Genomic DNA, 15330 nt, shown 5'->3' with positions numbered 1-15330 from the left:
GCGAGAATACTCCTCATTTCGCGATAAAACATTTGGCAGCAGTGGGATTCGAACCCACGCCCTTTCGGACTGGTGCCTAAAACCAGCGCCTTAGACCACTCGACCATGCTACCCACGGTGATGCCAGAAAAATATGGATGCCGTATTGGCGAAACTTCGAATGGCTTGGTAATTGAGCAATTTTGTCAGATAAGAGTACAGCCTCATCAACCATCAATGGTTTTGCTGCGAGATTTTTTGAATCCCGAAGTGCTATGCTACTCGTATATTTGATCAATGCTAATTTAACAGAGTCAGCATTACGCCGCCGATTAAAGAAGGCATGGCCTAAGCGTTATCCTTATCTAATTATCATGGCAAGGACTATCCCATCGAGATGGTGATGAAAAGAGTCAAAATATTCCGGCATTCAATTACTAAGAAGTTATCATTTACGATAATTGCTCTGCTGCGTATTATCTCTGGCCATTTGCCATAGTCAGCCATCCCAGGTGGTCTAGTGGTTAGGATCCGGCGCTCTCACCGCCGTGGCCGGGGTTTGATTCCCCGTCTGGGAACTCTTCTCCTTTCTTTTACAAAATTTTATTGAGTGATAACATTATTTCTGTAAGTTTCAAGTCAAATAAATTATAGTTATAGTTATAATTATAGTTATAGTTGGCGCGACGAATATGTTTCAATCCGTGACAAAACGATATACACGCGAGGATTATTTCGACACCATCTTCATTTTTCATTCATCATCTTGTTTAACTTTACACCTCTGGCGTCATCTTGCTAAAACTTCTTCTAACATCGGCGAGTAAAAATAATTGGCAGCGGTGGGATTCAAACCCACGCCCCCGAAGGGACTGGTGCCTTAAACCAGCGCCTTAGACCGCTCGACCACACTACCTCATACCATCAGCTGATGCGAGTTTTCAGGCGTGAGTAGATGCGTAATACTAGTTTTAGCCCCCTCAGCACCTTGACAATTGATGCTCAATTTTCGCGAAGTGTTTTCACAATCATTGTAAATCGCCAAGTCGCATCAGTTTTCCGTCCTTAACAATTCGCGTAATGGCCTTGCCGTGTTCGTACTGCGACGCAGTGACCGCAACGATATCTTTGTCCACGGTTCAATCGAACTGCATTCAACACCAATACCTCAAGACGTACGTTCTCGCTATATTTCTAATCTTTATCGAGCGTCGGTGAACAGTGCCACTGAAAAGCGGATTCGGAAACAGCCTTTTGAGGCTGTAGGATGCGCTGCAAACAGCCAAGCTTCAACTTTCATAGCGTTTTGAAACTACATATTTTCTAATTATCGGTATACGACGGCGACCAAGATTCAAAACTTTCTCGAGCCCGCTTTTTATGTAACGGATCGGTGGAGCCATTACGGAAACAGCGAGAGAAAACTCGGGTGTCCTGGCGACGAGCACGATCGCTAAGGTACGCGTATGTAAGCATGGAATGCTAATGCGTGACATAAGTTTTCGAACAGGCGAGGTTTTACATGAAAATATGGCTTCCACGGAGCAATGCCATATGCGCTGGGCGGGTCGTCATCAGTTTTATATCAGGCGACCTAGTGGTTAGGATCCGGCGTTTTCACCGCCACGGTCGGAGTTCAATCCCCGTCTGGGAAGATGTGTTTCTTCCTGTGTCTTTTGTATTCTCCGCGCAATACATTTACCCGCTACGGGCTGTACGAGTTTTTAAAATATTTCGCTTCCGCAAAACGACAAATTTACAGTTTGTGTAAAACTTCATGACGAGAGTCCGAAAAGGCAGTAATTTTTTGCGAACTAAACTACACTAGGAGACGCGACTGGGCATGCGCCAACGCTCGCTTTGTTGCTCCTCACGCTTACGATCAATAGAACGATTTCGTCATTGCATCGTATGTGATTTCATCAACGAGTTTTTTTCTTGGTTTCATATCAAAACCTTCATTGCAACCGTCCGCGAGACGTCCTATCATCATTCGCATTGCACATTATCGCGAGTCTTAAATACGCGCTTCCCGCAACACTTCGCGCGTTGTTTGCGGGAAGAACTGACACCAAAAACGAGCGAAAATACTCCTCATTTCGCGATAAAACATTTGGCAGCAGTGGGATTCGAACCCACACCCATTCGGACTGGTGCTTAAAACCAGCGCCTTAGACCACTCGGCCATGCTACCCACGGTGATGCCAGAAAAATATGGATGCCGTATTGGCGAAACTTCGAATGGCTTGGCAATTGAGCAATTTTGTCAGATAAGAGTACAGCCTCATCAACCATCAATGGTTTTGCTGCGAGATTTTTTGAATCCCGAAGTGCTATGCTACTCGTATATTTGATCAATGCTAATTTAACAGAGTCAGCATTACGCCGCCGATTAAAGAAGGCATGGCCTAAGCGTTATCCTTATCTAATTATCATGGCAAGGACTATCCCATCGAGATGGTGATGAAAAGAGTCAAAATATTCCGGCATTCAATTACTAAGAAGTTATCATTTACGATAATTGCTCTGCTGCGTATTATCTCTGGCCATTTGCCATAGTCAGCCATCCCAGGTGGTCTAGTGGTTAGGATCCGGTGCTCTCACCGCCGTGGCCGGGGTTCGATTCCCCGTCTGGGAACTCTTCTCCTTTGTTTTACAAAATTTTATTGAGTGATAACATTATTTCTGTAAGTTTCAAGTCAAATAAATTATAGTTATAGTTATAATTATAGTTATAGTTGGCGCGACGAATATGTTTCAATCCGTGACAAAACGATATACACGCGAGGATTATTTCGACACCATCTTCATTTTTCATTCATCATCTTGTTTAACTTTACACCTCTCGCGTCATCTTGCTAAAACTTCTTCTAACATCGGCGAGTAAAAATAATTGGCAGCGGTGGGATTCGAACCCACGCCCCCGAAGGGACTGGTGCCTTAAACCAGCGCCTTAGACCGCTCGGCCACACTACCTCATACCATCAGCTGATGCGAGTTTTCAGGCGTGAGTAGATGCGTAATACTAGTTTTAGCCCCCTCAGCACCTTGACAATTGATGCTCAATTTTCGCGAAATGTTTTCACAATCATTGTAAATCGCCAAGTCGCATCAGTTTTCCGTCCTTAACAATTCGCGTAATGGCCTTGCCGTGTTCGTACTGCGACGCAGTGACCGCAACGATATCTTTGTCCACGGTTCAATCGAACTGCATTCAACACCAATACCTCAAGACGTACGTTCTCGCTATATTTCTAATCTTTATCGAGCGTCGGTGAACAGTGCCACTGAAAAGCGGATTCGGAAACAGCCTTTTGAGGCTGTAGGATGCGCTACAAACAGCCAAGCTTCTACTTTCATAGCGTTTTGAAACTACATATTTTCTAATTATCGGTATACGACGGCGACCAAGATTCAAAACTTTCTCGAGCCCGCTTTTTATGTAACGGATCGGTGGAGCCATTACGGAAACAGCGAGAGAAAACTCGGGTGTCCTGGCGACGAGCACGATCGCTAAGGTACGCGTATGTAAGCATGGAATGCTAATGCGTGACATAAGTTTTCGAACAGGCGAGGTTTTACATGAAAATATGGCTTCCACGGAGCAATGCCATATGCGCTGGGCGGGTCGTCATCAGTTTTATATCAGGTGACCTAGTGGTTAGGATCCGGCGTTTTCACCGCCACGGTCGGAGTTCAATCCCCGTCTGGGAAGATGTGTTTCTTCCTGTGTCTTTTGTATTCTCCGCGCAATACATTTACCCGCTACGGGCTGTACGAGTTTTTAAAATATTTCGCTTCCGCAAAACGACAATTTTACAGTTGGTGTAAAACTTCATGACGAGAGTCCGAAAAGGCAGTAATTTTTTGCGAACTAAACTACACTAGGAGACGCGACTGGGCATGCGCCAACGCTCGCTTTGTTGCTCCTCACGCTTACGATCAATAGAACGATTTCGTCATTGCATCGTATGTGATTTCATCAACGAGCTTTTTTCTTGGTTTCGTATCAAAACCTTCATTGCAACCGTCCGCGAGACGTCCTATCATCATTCGCATTGCACATTATCGCGAGTCTTAAATACGCGCTTCCCGCAACACTTCGCGCGTTGTTTGCGGGAAGAACTGACACCAAAAACGAGCGAGAATACTCCTCATTTCGCGATAAAACATTTGGCAGCAGTGGGATTCGAACCCACACCCTTTCGGACTGGTGCCTAAAACCAGCGCCTTAGACCACTCGGCCATGCTACCCACGGTGATGCCAGAAAAATATGGATGCCGTATTGGCGAAACTTCGAATGGCTTGGTAATTGAGCAATTTTGTCAGATAAGAGTACAGCCTCATCAACCATCAATGGTTTTGCTGCGAGATTTTTTGAATCCCGAAGTGCTATGCTACTCGTATATTTGATCAATGCTAATTTAACAGAGTCAGCATTACGCCGCCGATTAAAGAAGGCATGGCCTAAGCGTTATCCTTATCTAATTATCATGGCAAGGACTATCCCATCGAGATGGTGATGAAAAGAGTCAAAATATTCCGGCATTCAATTACTAAGAAGTTATCATTTACGATAATTGCTCTGCTGCGTATTATCTCTGGCCATTTGCCATAGTCAGCCATCCCAGGTGGTCTAGTGGTTAGGATCCGGCGCTCTCACCGCCGTGGCCGGGGTTCGATTTCCCATCTGGGAACTCTTCTCCTTTGTTTTACAAAATTTTATTGAGTGATAACATTATTTCTGTAAGTTTCAAGTCAAATAAATTATAGTTATAGTTATAATTATAGTTATAGTTGGCGCGACGAATATGTTTCAATCCGTGACAAAACGATATACACGCGAGGATTATTTCGACACCATCTTCATTTTTCATTCATCATCTTGTTTAACTTTACACCTCTCGCGTCATCTTGCTAAAACTTCTTCTAACATCGGCGAGTAAAAATAATTGGCAGCGGTGGGATTCGAACCCACGCCCCCGAAGGGACTGGTGCCTTAAACCAGCGCCTTAGACCGCTCGGCCACACTACCTCATACCATCAGCTGATGCGAGTTTTCAGGCGTGAGTAGATGCGTAATACTAGTTTTAGCCCCCTCAGCACCTTGACAATTGATGCTCAATTTTCGCGAAGTGTTTTCACAATCATTGTAAATCGCCAAGTCGCATCAGTTTTCCGTCCTTAACAATTCGCGTAATGGCCTTGCCGTGTTCGTACTGCGACGCAGTGACCGCAACGATATCTTTGTCCACGGTTCAATCGAACTGCATTCAACACCAATACCTCAAGACGTACGTTCTCGCTATATTTCTAATCTTTATCGAGCGTCGGTGAACAGTGCCACTGAAAAGCGGATTCGGAAACAGCCTTTTGAGGCTGTAGGATGCGCTACAAACAGCCAAGCTTCTACTTTCATAGCGTTTTGAAACTACATATTTTCTAATTATCGGTATACGACGGCGACCAAGATTCAAAACTTTCTCGAGCCCGCTTTTTATGTAACGGATCGGTGGAGCCATTACGGAAACAGCGAGAGAAAACTCGGGTGTCCTGGCGACGAGCACGATCGCTAAGGTACGCGTATGTAAGCATGGAATGCTAATGCGTGACATAAGTTTTCGAACAGGCGAGGTTTTACATGAAAATATGGCTTCCACGGAGCAATGCCATATGCGCTGGGCGGGTCGTCATCAGTTTTATATCAGGCGACCTAGTGGTTAGGATCCGGCGTTTTCACCGCCACGGTCGGAGTTCAATCCCCGTCTGGGAAGATGTGTTTCTTCCTGTGTCTTTTGTATTCTCCGCGCAATACATTTACCCGCTACGGGCTGTACGAGTTTTTAAAATATTTCGCTTCCGCAAAACGACAATTTTACAGTTTGTGTAAAACTTCATGACGAGAGTCCGAAAAGGCAGTAATTTTTTGCGAACTAAACTACACTAGGAGACGCGACTGGGCATGCGCCAACGCTCGCTTTGTTGCTCCTCACGCTTACGATCAATAGAACGATTTCGTCATTGCATCGTATGTGATTTCATCAACGAGTTTTTTTCTTGGTTTCATATCAAAACCTTCATTGCAACCGTCCGCGAGACGTCCTATCATCATTCGCATTGCACATTATCGCGAGTCTTAAATACGCGCTTCCCGCAACACTTCGCGCGTTGTTTGCGGGAAGAACTGACACCAAAAACGAGCGAGAATACTCCTCATTTCGCGATAAAACATTTGGCAGCAGTGGGATTCGAACCCACGCCCTTTCGGACTGGTGCCTAAAACCAGCGCCTTCGACCACTCGGCCATGCTACCCACGGTGATGCCAGAAAAATATGGATGCCGTATTGGCGAAACTTCGAATGGCTTGGTAATTGAGCAATTTTGTCAGATAAGAGTACAGCCTCATCAACCATCAATGGTTTTGCTGCGAGATTTTTTGAATCCCGAAGTGCTATGCTACTCGTATATTTGATCAATGCTAATTTAACAGAGTCAGCATTACGCCGCCGATTAAAGAAGGCATGGCCTAAGCGTTATTCTTATCTAATTATCATGGCAAGGACTATCCCATCGAGATGGTGATGAAAAGAGTCAAAATATTCCGGCATTCAATTACTAAGAAGTTATCATTTACGATAATTGCTCTGCTGCGTATTATCTCTGGCCATTTGCCATAGTCAGCCATCCCAGGTGGTCTAGTGGTTAGGATCCGGCGCTCTCACCGCCGTGGCCGGGGTTCGATTTCCCATCTGGGAACTCTTCTCCTTTGTTTTACAAAATTTTATTGAGTGATAACATTATTTCTGTAAGTTTCAAGTCAAATAAATTATAGTTATAGTTATAATTATAGTTATAGTTGGCGCGACGAATATGTTTCAATCCGTGACAAAACGATATACACGCGAGGATTATTTCGACACCATCTTCATTTTTCATTCATCATCTTGTTTAACTTTACACCTTTCGCGTCATCTTGCTAAAACTTTTTCTAACATCGGCGAGTAAAAATAATTGGCAGCGGTGGGATTCGAACCCACGCCCCCGAAGGGACTGGTGCCTTAAACCAGCGCCTTAGACCGCTCGGCCACACTACCTCATACCATCAGCTGATGCGAGTTTTCAGGCGTGAGTAGATGCGTAATACTAGTTTTAGCCCGCTCAGCACCCTGACAATTGATGCTCAATTTTCGCGAAATGTTTTCACAATCATTGTAAATCGCCAAGTCGCATCAGTTTTCCGTCCTTAACAATTCGCGTAATGGCCTTGCCGTGTTCGTACTGCGACGCAGTGACCGCAACGATATCTTTGTCCACGGTTCAATCGAACTGCATTCAACACCAATACCTCAAGACGTACGTTCTCGCTATATTTCTAATCTTTATCGAGCGTCGGTGAACAGTGCCACTGAAAAGCGGATTCGGAAACAGCCTTTTGAGGCTGTAGGATGCGCTACAAACAGCCAAGCTTCTACTTTCATAGCGTTTTGAAACTACATATTTTCTAATTATCGGTATACGACGGCGACCAAGATTCAAAACTTTCTCGAGCCCGCTTTTTATGTAACGGATCGGTGGAGCCATTACGGAAACAGCGAGAGAAAACTCGGGTGTCCTGGCGACGAGCACGATCGCTAAGGTACGCGTATGTAAGCATGGAATGCTAATGCGTGACATAAGTTTTCGAACAGGCGAGGTTTTACATGAAAATATGGCTTCCACGGAGCAATGCCATATGCGCTGGGCGGGTCGTCATCAGTTTTATATCAGGTGACCTAGTGGTTAGGATCCGGCGTTTTCACCGCCACGGTCGGAGTTCAATCCCCGTCTGGGAAGATGTGTTTCTTCCTGTGTCTTTTGTATTCTCCGCGCAATACATTTACCCGCTACGGGCTGTACGAGTTTTTAAAATATTTCGCTTCCGCAAAACGACAATTTTACAGTTGGTGTAAAACTTCATGACGAGAGTCCGAAAAGGCAGTAATTTTTTGCGAACTAAACTACACTAGGAGACGCGACTGGGCATGCGCCAACGCTCGCTTTGTTGCTCCTCACGCTTACGATCAATAGAACGATTTCGTCATTGCATCGTATGTGATTTCATCAACGAGCTTTTTTCTTGGTTTCGTATCAAAACCTTCATTGCAACCGTCCGCGAGACGTCCTATCATCATTCGCATTGCACATTATCGCGAGTCTTAAATACGCGCTTCCCGCAACACTTCGCGCGTTGTTTGCGGGAAGAACTGACACCAAAAACGAGCGAGAATACTCCTCATTTCGCGATAAAATATTTGGCAGCAGTGGGATTCGAACCCACACCCTTTCGGACTGGTGCCTAAAACCAGCGCCTTAGACCACTCGGCCATGCTACCCACGGTGATGCCAGAAAAATATGGATGCCGTATTGGCGAAACTTCGAATGGCTTGGTAATTGAGCAATTTTGTCAGATAAGAGTACAGCCTCATCAACCATCAATGGTTTTGCTGCGAGATTTTTTGAATCCCGAAGTGCTATGCTACTCGTATATTTGATCAATGCTAATTTAACAGAGTCAGCATTACGCCGCCGATTAAAGAAGGCATGGCCTAAGCGTTATCCTTATCTAATTATCATGGCAAGGACTATCCCATCGAGATGGTGATGAAAAGAGTCAAAATATTCCGGCATTCAATTACTAAGAAGTTATCATTTACGATAATTGCTCTGCTGCGTATTATCTCTGGCCATTTGCCATAGTCAGCCATCCCAGGTGGTCTAGTGGTTAGGATCCGGCGCTCTCACCGCCGTGGCCGGGGTTCGATTCCCCGTCTGGGAACTCTTCTCCTTTGTTTTACAAAATTTTATTGAGTGATAACATTATTTCTGTAAGTTTCAAGTCAAATAAATTATAGTTATAGTTATAATTATAGTTATAGTTGGCGCGACGAATATGTTTCAATCCGTGACAAAACGATATACACGCGAGGATTATTTCGACACCATCTTCATTTTTCATTCATCATCTTGTTTAACTTTACACCTCTCGCGTCATCTTGCTAAAACTTCTTCTAACATCGGCGAGTAAAAATAATTGGCAGCGGTGGGATTCGAACCCACACCCCCGAAGGGACTGGTGCCTTAAACCAGCGCCTTAGACCGCTCGGCCACACTACCTCATACCATCAGCTGATGCGAGTTTTCAGGCGTGAGTAGATGCGTAATACTAGTTTTAGCCCGCTCAGCACCCTGACAATTGATGCTCAATTTTCGCGAAATGTTTTCACAATCATTGTAAATCGCCAAGTCGCATCAGTTTTCCGTCCTTAACAATTCGCGTAATGGCCTTGCCGTGTTCGTACTGCGACGCAGTGACCGCAACGATATCTTTGTCCACGGTTCAATCGAACTGCATTCAACACCAATACCTCAAGACGTACGTTCTCGCTATATTTCTAATCTTTATCGAGCGTCGGTGAACAGTGCCACTGAAAAGCGGATTCGGAAACAGCCTTTTGAGGCTGTAGGATGCGCTACAAACAGCCAAGCTTCTACTTTCATAGCGTTTTGAAACTACATATTTTCTAATTATCGGTATACGACGGCGACCAAGATTCAAAACTTTCTCGAGCCCGCTTTTTATGTAACGGATCGGTGGAGCCATTACGGAAACAGCGAGAGAAAACTCGGGTGTCCTGGCGACGAGCACGATCGCTAAGGTACGCGTATGTAAGCATGGAATGCTAATGCGTGACATAAGTTTTCGAACAGGCGAGGTTTTACATGAAAATATGGCTTCCACGGAGCAATGCCATATGCGCTGGGCGGGTCGTCATCAGTTTTATATCAGGCGACCTAGTGGTTAGGATCCGGCGTTTTCACCGCCACGGTCGGAGTTCAATCCCCGTCTGGGAAGATGTGTTTCTTCCTGTGTCTTTTGTATTCTCCGCGCAATACATTTACCCGCTACGGGCTGTACGAGTTTTTAAAATATTTCGCTTCCGCAAAACGACAAATTTACAGTTTGTGTAAAACTTCATGACGAGAGTCCGAAAAGGCAGTAATTTTTTGCGAACTAAACTACACTAGGAGACGCGACTGGGCATGCGCCAACGCTCGCTTTGTTGCTCCTCACGCTTACGATCAATAGAACGATTTCGTCATTGCATCGTATGTGATTTCATCAACGAGTTTTTTTCTTGGTTTCATATCAAAACCTTCATTGCAACCGTCCGCGAGACGTCCTATCATCATTCGCATTGCACATTATCGCGAGTCTTAAATACGCGCTTCCCGCAACACTTCGCGCGTTGTTTGCGGGAAGAACTGACACCAAAAACGAGCGAGAATACTCCTCATTTCGCGATAAAACATTTGGCAGCAGTGGGATTCGAACCCACGCCCTTTCGGACTGGTGCCTAAAACCAGCGCCTTCGACCACTCGGCCATGCTACCCACGGTGATGCCAGAAAAATATGGATGCCGTATTGGCGAAACTTCGAATGGCTTGGTAATTGAGCAATTTTGTCAGATAAGAGTACAGCCTCATCAACCATCAATGGTTTTGCTGCGAGATTTTTTGAATCCCGAAGTGCTATGCTACTCGTATATTTGATCAATGCTAATTTAACAGAGTCAGCATTACGCCGCCGATTAAAGAAGGCATGGCCTAAGCGTTATTCTTATCTAATTATCATGGCAAGGACTATCCCATCGAGATGGTGATGAAAAGAGTCAAAATATTCCGGCATTCAATTACTAAGAAGTTATCATTTACGATAATTGCTCTGCTGCGTATTATCTCTGGCCATTTGCCATAGTCAGCCATCCCAGGTGGTCTAGTGGTTAGGATCCGGCGCTCTCACCGCCGTGGCCGGGGTTCGATTCCCCGTCTGGGAACTCTTCTCCTTTGTTTTACAAAATTTTATTGAGTGATAACATTATTTCTGTAAGTTTCAAGTCAAATAAATTATAGTTATAGTTATAATTATAGTTATAGTTGGCGCGACGAATATGTTTCAATCCGTGACAAAACGATATACACGCGAGGATTATTTCGACACCATCTTCATTTTTCATTCATCATCTTGTTTAACTTTACACCTCTCGCGTCATCTTGCTAAAACTTCTTCTAACATCGGCGAGTAAAAATAATTGGCAGCGGTGGGATTCGAACCCACACCCCCGAAGGGACTGGTGCCTTAAACCAGCGCCTTAGACCGCTCGGCCACACTACCTCATACCATCAGCTGATGCGAGTTTTCAGGCGTGAGTAGATGCGTAATACTAGTTTTAGCCCCCTCAGCACCTTGACAATTGATGCTCAATTTTCGCGAAGTGTTTTCACAATCATTGTAAATCGCCAAGTCGCATCAGTTTTCCGTCCTTAACAATTCGCGTAATGGCCTTGCCGTGTTCGTACTGCGACGCAGTGACCGCAACGATATCTTTGTCCACGGTTCAATCGAACTGCATTCAACACCAATACCTCAAGACGTACGTTCTCGCTATATTTCTAATCTTTATCGAGCGTCGGTGAACAGTGCCACTGAAAAGCGGATTCGGAAACAGCCTTTTGAGGCTGTAGGATGCGCTACAAACAGCCAAGCTTCTACTTTCATAGCGTTTTGAAACTACATATTTTCTAATTATCGGTATACGACGGCGACCAAGATTCAAAACTTTCTCGAGCCCGCTTTTTATGTAACGGATCGGTGGAGCCATTACGGAAACAGCGAGAGAAAACTCGGGTGTCCTGGCGACGAGCACGATCGCTAAGGTACGCGTATGTAAGCATGGAATGCTAATGCGTGACATAAGTTTTCGAACAGGCGAGGTTTTACATGAAAATATGGCTTCCACGGAGCAATGCCATATGCGCTGGGCGGGTCGTCATCAGTTTTATATCAGGCGACCTAGTGGTTAGGATCCGGCGTTTTCACCGCCACGGTCGGAGTTCAATCCCCGTCTGGGAAGATGTGTTTCTTCCTGTGTCTTTTGTATTCTCCGCGCAATACATTTACCCGCTACGGGCTGTACGAGTTTTTAAAATATTTCGCTTCCGCAAAACGACAATTTTACAGTTTGTGTAAAACTTCATGACGAGAGTCCGAAAAGGCAGTAATTTTTTGCGAACTAAACTACACTAGGAGACGCGACTGGGCATGCGCCAACGCTCGCTTTGTTGCTCCTCACGCTTACGATCAATAGAACGATTTCGTCATTGCATCGTATGTGATTTCATCAACGAGTTTTTTTCTTGGTTTCATATCAAAACCTTCATTGCAACCGTCCGCGAGACGTCCTATCATCATTCGCATTGCACATTATCGCGAGTCTTAAATACGCGCTTCCCGCAACACTTCGCGCGTTGTTTGCGGGAAGAACTGACACCAAAAACGAGCGAGAATACTCCTCATTTCGCGATAAAACATTTGGCAGCAGTGGGATTCGAACCCACGCCCTTTCGGACTGGTGCCTAAAACCAGCGCCTTCGACCACTCGGCCATGCTACCCACGGTGATGCCAGAAAAATATGGATGCCGTATTGGCGAAACTTCGAATGGCTTGGTAATTGAGCAATTTTGTCAGATAAGAGTACAGCCTCATCAACCATCAATGGTTTTGCTGCGAGATTTTTTGAATCCCGAAGTGCTATGCTACTCGTATATTTGATCAATGCTAATTTAACAGAGTCAGCATTACGCCGCCGATTAAAGAAGGCATGGCCTAAGCGTTATTCTTATCTAATTATCATGGCAAGGACTATCCCATCGAGATGGTGATGAAAAGAGTCAAAATATTCCGGCATTCAATTACTAAGAAGTTATCATTTACGATAATTGCTCTGCTGCGTATTATCTCTGGCCATTTGCCATAGTCAGCCATCCCAGGTGGTCTAGTGGTTAGGATCCGGCGCTCTCACCGCCGTGGCCGGGGTTCGATTTCCCATCTGGGAACTCTTCTCCTTTGTTTTACAAAATTTTATTGAGTGATAACATTATTTCTGTAAGTTTCAAGTCAAATAAATTATAGTTATAGTTATAATTATAGTTATAGTTGGCGCGACGAATATGTTTCAATCCGTGACAAAACGATATACACGCGAGGATTATTTCGACACCATCTTCATTTTTCATTCATCATCTTGTTTAACTTTACACCTTTCGCGTCATCTTGCTAAAACTTTTTCTAACATCGGCGAGTAAAAATAATTGGCAGCGGTGGGATTCGAACCCACGCCCCCGAAGGGACTGGTGCCTTAAACCAGCGCCTTAGACCGCTCGGCCACACTACCTCATACCATCAGCTGATGCGAGTTTTCAGGCGTGAGTAGATGCGTAATACTAGTTTTAGCCCGCTCAGCACCCTGACAATTGATGCTCAATTTTCGCGAAATGTTTTCACAATCATTGTAAATCGCCAAGTCGCATCAGTTTTCCGTCCTTAACAATTCGCGTAATGGCCTTGCCGTGTTCGTACTGCGACGCAGTGACCGCAACGATATCTTTGTCCACGGTTCAATCGAACTGCATTCAACACCAATACCTCAAGACGTACGTTCTCGCTATATTTCTAATCTTTATCGAGCGTCGGTGAACAGTGCCACTGAAAAGCGGATTCGGAAACAGCCTTTTGAGGCTGTAGGATGCGCTACAAACAGCCAAGCTTCTACTTTCATAGCGTTTTGAAACTACATATTTTCTAATTATCGGTATACGACGGCGACCAAGATTCAAAACTTTCTCGAGCCCGCTTTTTATGTAACGGATCGGTGGAGCCATTACGGAAACAGCGAGAGAAAACTCGGGTGTCCTGGCGACGAGCACGATCGCTAAGGTACGCGTATGTAAGCATGGAATGCTAATGCGTGACATAAGTTTTCGAACAGGCGAGGTTTTACATGAAAATATGGCTTCCACGGAGCAATGCCATATGCGCTGGGCGGGTCGTCATCAGTTTTATATCAGGTGACCTAGTGGTTAGGATCCGGCGTTTTCACCGCCACGGTCGGAGTTCAATCCCCGTCTGGGAAGATGTGTTTCTTCCTGTGTCTTTTGTATTCTCCGCGCAATACATTTACCCGCTACGGGCTGTACGAGTTTTTAAAATATTTCGCTTCCGCAAAACGACAATTTTACAGTTGGTGTAAAACTTCATGACGAGAGTCCGAAAAGGCAGTAATTTTTTGCGAACTAAACTACACTAGGAGACGCGACTGGGCATGCGCCAACGCTCGCTTTGTTGCTCCTCACGCTTACGATCAATAGAACGATTTCGTCATTGCATCGTATGTGATTTCATCAACGAGCTTTTTTCTTGCTTTCGTATCAAAACCTTCATTGCAACCGTCCGCGAGACGTCCTATCATCATTCGCATTGCACATTATCGCGAGTCTTAAATACGCGCTTCCCGCAACACTTCGCGCGTTGTTTGCGGGAAGAACTGACACCAAAAACGAGCGAGAATACTCCTCATTTCGCGATAAAATATTTGGCAGCAGTGGGATTCGAACCCACACCCTTTCGGACTGGTGCCTAAAACCAGCGCCTTAGACCACTCGGCCATGCTACCCACGGTGATGCCAGAAAAATATGGATGCCGTATTGGCGAAACTTCGAATGGCTTGGTAATTGAGCAATTTTGTCAGATAAGAGTACAGCCTCATCAACCATCAATGGTTTTGCTGCGAGATTTTTTGAATCCCGAAGTGCTATGCTACTCGTATATTTGATCAATGCTAATTTAACAGAGTCAGCATTACGCCGCCGATTAAAGAAGGCATGGCCTAAGCGTTATCCTTATCTAATTATCATGGCAAGGACTATCCCATCGAGATGGTGATGAAAAGAGTCAAAATATTCCGGCATTCAATTACTAAGAAGTTATCATTTACGATAATTGCTCTGCTGCGTATTATCTCTGGCCATTTGCCATAGTCAGCCATCCCAGGTGGTCTAGTGGTTAGGATCCGGCGCTCTCACCGCCGTGGCCGGGGTTCGATTCCCCGTCTGGGAACTCTTCTCCTTTGTTTTACAAAATTTTATTGAGTGATAACATTATTTCTGTAAGTTTCAAGTCAAATAAATTATAGTTATAGTTATAATTATAGTTATAGTTGGCGCGACGAATATGTTTCAATCCGTGACAAAACGATATACACGCGAGGATTATTTCGACACCATCTTCATTTTTCATTCATCATCTTGTTTAACTTTACACCTCTCGCGTCATCTTGCTAAAACTTCTTCTAACATCGGCGAGTAAAAATAATTGGCAGCGGTGGGATTCGAACCCACACCCCCGAAGGGACTGGTGCCTTAAACCAGCGCCTTAGACCGCTCGGCCACACTACCTCATACCATCAGCTG

At 44.9% G+C, this 15330-nt stretch overlaps 21 non-coding genes across 21 annotated transcripts; 5 read left to right on the top strand and 16 right to left on the bottom strand.

Annotated features, from left to right (window-relative positions):
* Nucleotides 1–33: 33 nt before the first annotated feature.
* On the bottom strand, nt 34–113 carry Trnal-uag (transfer RNA leucine (anticodon UAG)). Its single transcript has one exon. It is a non-coding gene; the product is annotated as a tRNA-Leu (tRNA).
* A 372-nt stretch (nt 114–485) lies between these two features.
* On the top strand, nt 486–557 carry Trnae-cuc (transfer RNA glutamic acid (anticodon CUC)). Its single transcript has one exon. It is a non-coding gene; the product is annotated as a tRNA-Glu (tRNA).
* Nucleotides 558–813: 256 nt separating this feature from the next.
* Trnal-aag (transfer RNA leucine (anticodon AAG)) lies at nt 814–895 on the bottom strand. The gene has a single exon. It is a non-coding gene; the product is annotated as a tRNA-Leu (tRNA).
* A 1198-nt stretch (nt 896–2093) lies between these two features.
* Trnal-uaa (transfer RNA leucine (anticodon UAA)) lies at nt 2094–2173 on the bottom strand. The gene has a single exon. It is a non-coding gene; the product is annotated as a tRNA-Leu (tRNA).
* A 372-nt stretch (nt 2174–2545) lies between these two features.
* Trnae-cuc (transfer RNA glutamic acid (anticodon CUC)) lies at nt 2546–2617 on the top strand. Its single transcript has one exon. It is a non-coding gene; the product is annotated as a tRNA-Glu (tRNA).
* Nucleotides 2618–2873: 256 nt separating this feature from the next.
* Nucleotides 2874–2955, bottom strand: Trnal-aag (transfer RNA leucine (anticodon AAG)). Its single transcript has one exon. It is a non-coding gene; the product is annotated as a tRNA-Leu (tRNA).
* A 1198-nt stretch (nt 2956–4153) lies between these two features.
* On the bottom strand, nt 4154–4233 carry Trnal-uag (transfer RNA leucine (anticodon UAG)). The gene has a single exon. It is a non-coding gene; the product is annotated as a tRNA-Leu (tRNA).
* Nucleotides 4234–4933: 700 nt separating this feature from the next.
* Nucleotides 4934–5015, bottom strand: Trnal-aag (transfer RNA leucine (anticodon AAG)). Its single transcript has one exon. It is a non-coding gene; the product is annotated as a tRNA-Leu (tRNA).
* A 1198-nt stretch (nt 5016–6213) lies between these two features.
* Nucleotides 6214–6293, bottom strand: Trnal-uag (transfer RNA leucine (anticodon UAG)). Its single transcript has one exon. It is a non-coding gene; the product is annotated as a tRNA-Leu (tRNA).
* A 700-nt stretch (nt 6294–6993) lies between these two features.
* Trnal-aag (transfer RNA leucine (anticodon AAG)) lies at nt 6994–7075 on the bottom strand. Its single transcript has one exon. It is a non-coding gene; the product is annotated as a tRNA-Leu (tRNA).
* Nucleotides 7076–8273: 1198 nt separating this feature from the next.
* Nucleotides 8274–8353, bottom strand: Trnal-uag (transfer RNA leucine (anticodon UAG)). The gene has a single exon. It is a non-coding gene; the product is annotated as a tRNA-Leu (tRNA).
* Nucleotides 8354–8725: 372 nt separating this feature from the next.
* Trnae-cuc (transfer RNA glutamic acid (anticodon CUC)) lies at nt 8726–8797 on the top strand. Its single transcript has one exon. It is a non-coding gene; the product is annotated as a tRNA-Glu (tRNA).
* A 256-nt stretch (nt 8798–9053) lies between these two features.
* On the bottom strand, nt 9054–9135 carry Trnal-aag (transfer RNA leucine (anticodon AAG)). Its single transcript has one exon. It is a non-coding gene; the product is annotated as a tRNA-Leu (tRNA).
* Nucleotides 9136–10333: 1198 nt separating this feature from the next.
* Trnal-uag (transfer RNA leucine (anticodon UAG)) lies at nt 10334–10413 on the bottom strand. The gene has a single exon. It is a non-coding gene; the product is annotated as a tRNA-Leu (tRNA).
* A 372-nt stretch (nt 10414–10785) lies between these two features.
* On the top strand, nt 10786–10857 carry Trnae-cuc (transfer RNA glutamic acid (anticodon CUC)). Its single transcript has one exon. It is a non-coding gene; the product is annotated as a tRNA-Glu (tRNA).
* A 256-nt stretch (nt 10858–11113) lies between these two features.
* Trnal-aag (transfer RNA leucine (anticodon AAG)) lies at nt 11114–11195 on the bottom strand. Its single transcript has one exon. It is a non-coding gene; the product is annotated as a tRNA-Leu (tRNA).
* Nucleotides 11196–12393: 1198 nt separating this feature from the next.
* Trnal-uag (transfer RNA leucine (anticodon UAG)) lies at nt 12394–12473 on the bottom strand. Its single transcript has one exon. It is a non-coding gene; the product is annotated as a tRNA-Leu (tRNA).
* A 700-nt stretch (nt 12474–13173) lies between these two features.
* Nucleotides 13174–13255, bottom strand: Trnal-aag (transfer RNA leucine (anticodon AAG)). Its single transcript has one exon. It is a non-coding gene; the product is annotated as a tRNA-Leu (tRNA).
* A 1198-nt stretch (nt 13256–14453) lies between these two features.
* On the bottom strand, nt 14454–14533 carry Trnal-uag (transfer RNA leucine (anticodon UAG)). Its single transcript has one exon. It is a non-coding gene; the product is annotated as a tRNA-Leu (tRNA).
* A 372-nt stretch (nt 14534–14905) lies between these two features.
* On the top strand, nt 14906–14977 carry Trnae-cuc (transfer RNA glutamic acid (anticodon CUC)). The gene has a single exon. It is a non-coding gene; the product is annotated as a tRNA-Glu (tRNA).
* A 256-nt stretch (nt 14978–15233) lies between these two features.
* On the bottom strand, nt 15234–15315 carry Trnal-aag (transfer RNA leucine (anticodon AAG)). The gene has a single exon. It is a non-coding gene; the product is annotated as a tRNA-Leu (tRNA).
* Between the last annotated feature and the right edge of the window lie 15 nt (nt 15316–15330).

The sequence above is a fragment of the Watersipora subatra genome, chromosome 4 (assembly GCF_963576615.1).
Source record: "Watersipora subatra chromosome 4, tzWatSuba1.1, whole genome shotgun sequence".
NCBI lineage: Eukaryota > Metazoa > Bryozoa > Gymnolaemata > Cheilostomatida > Watersiporidae > Watersipora > Watersipora subatra.
Note: the sequence above shows the minus strand (reverse complement) of the source record. Positions and strands in the feature narration are given on the sequence as shown.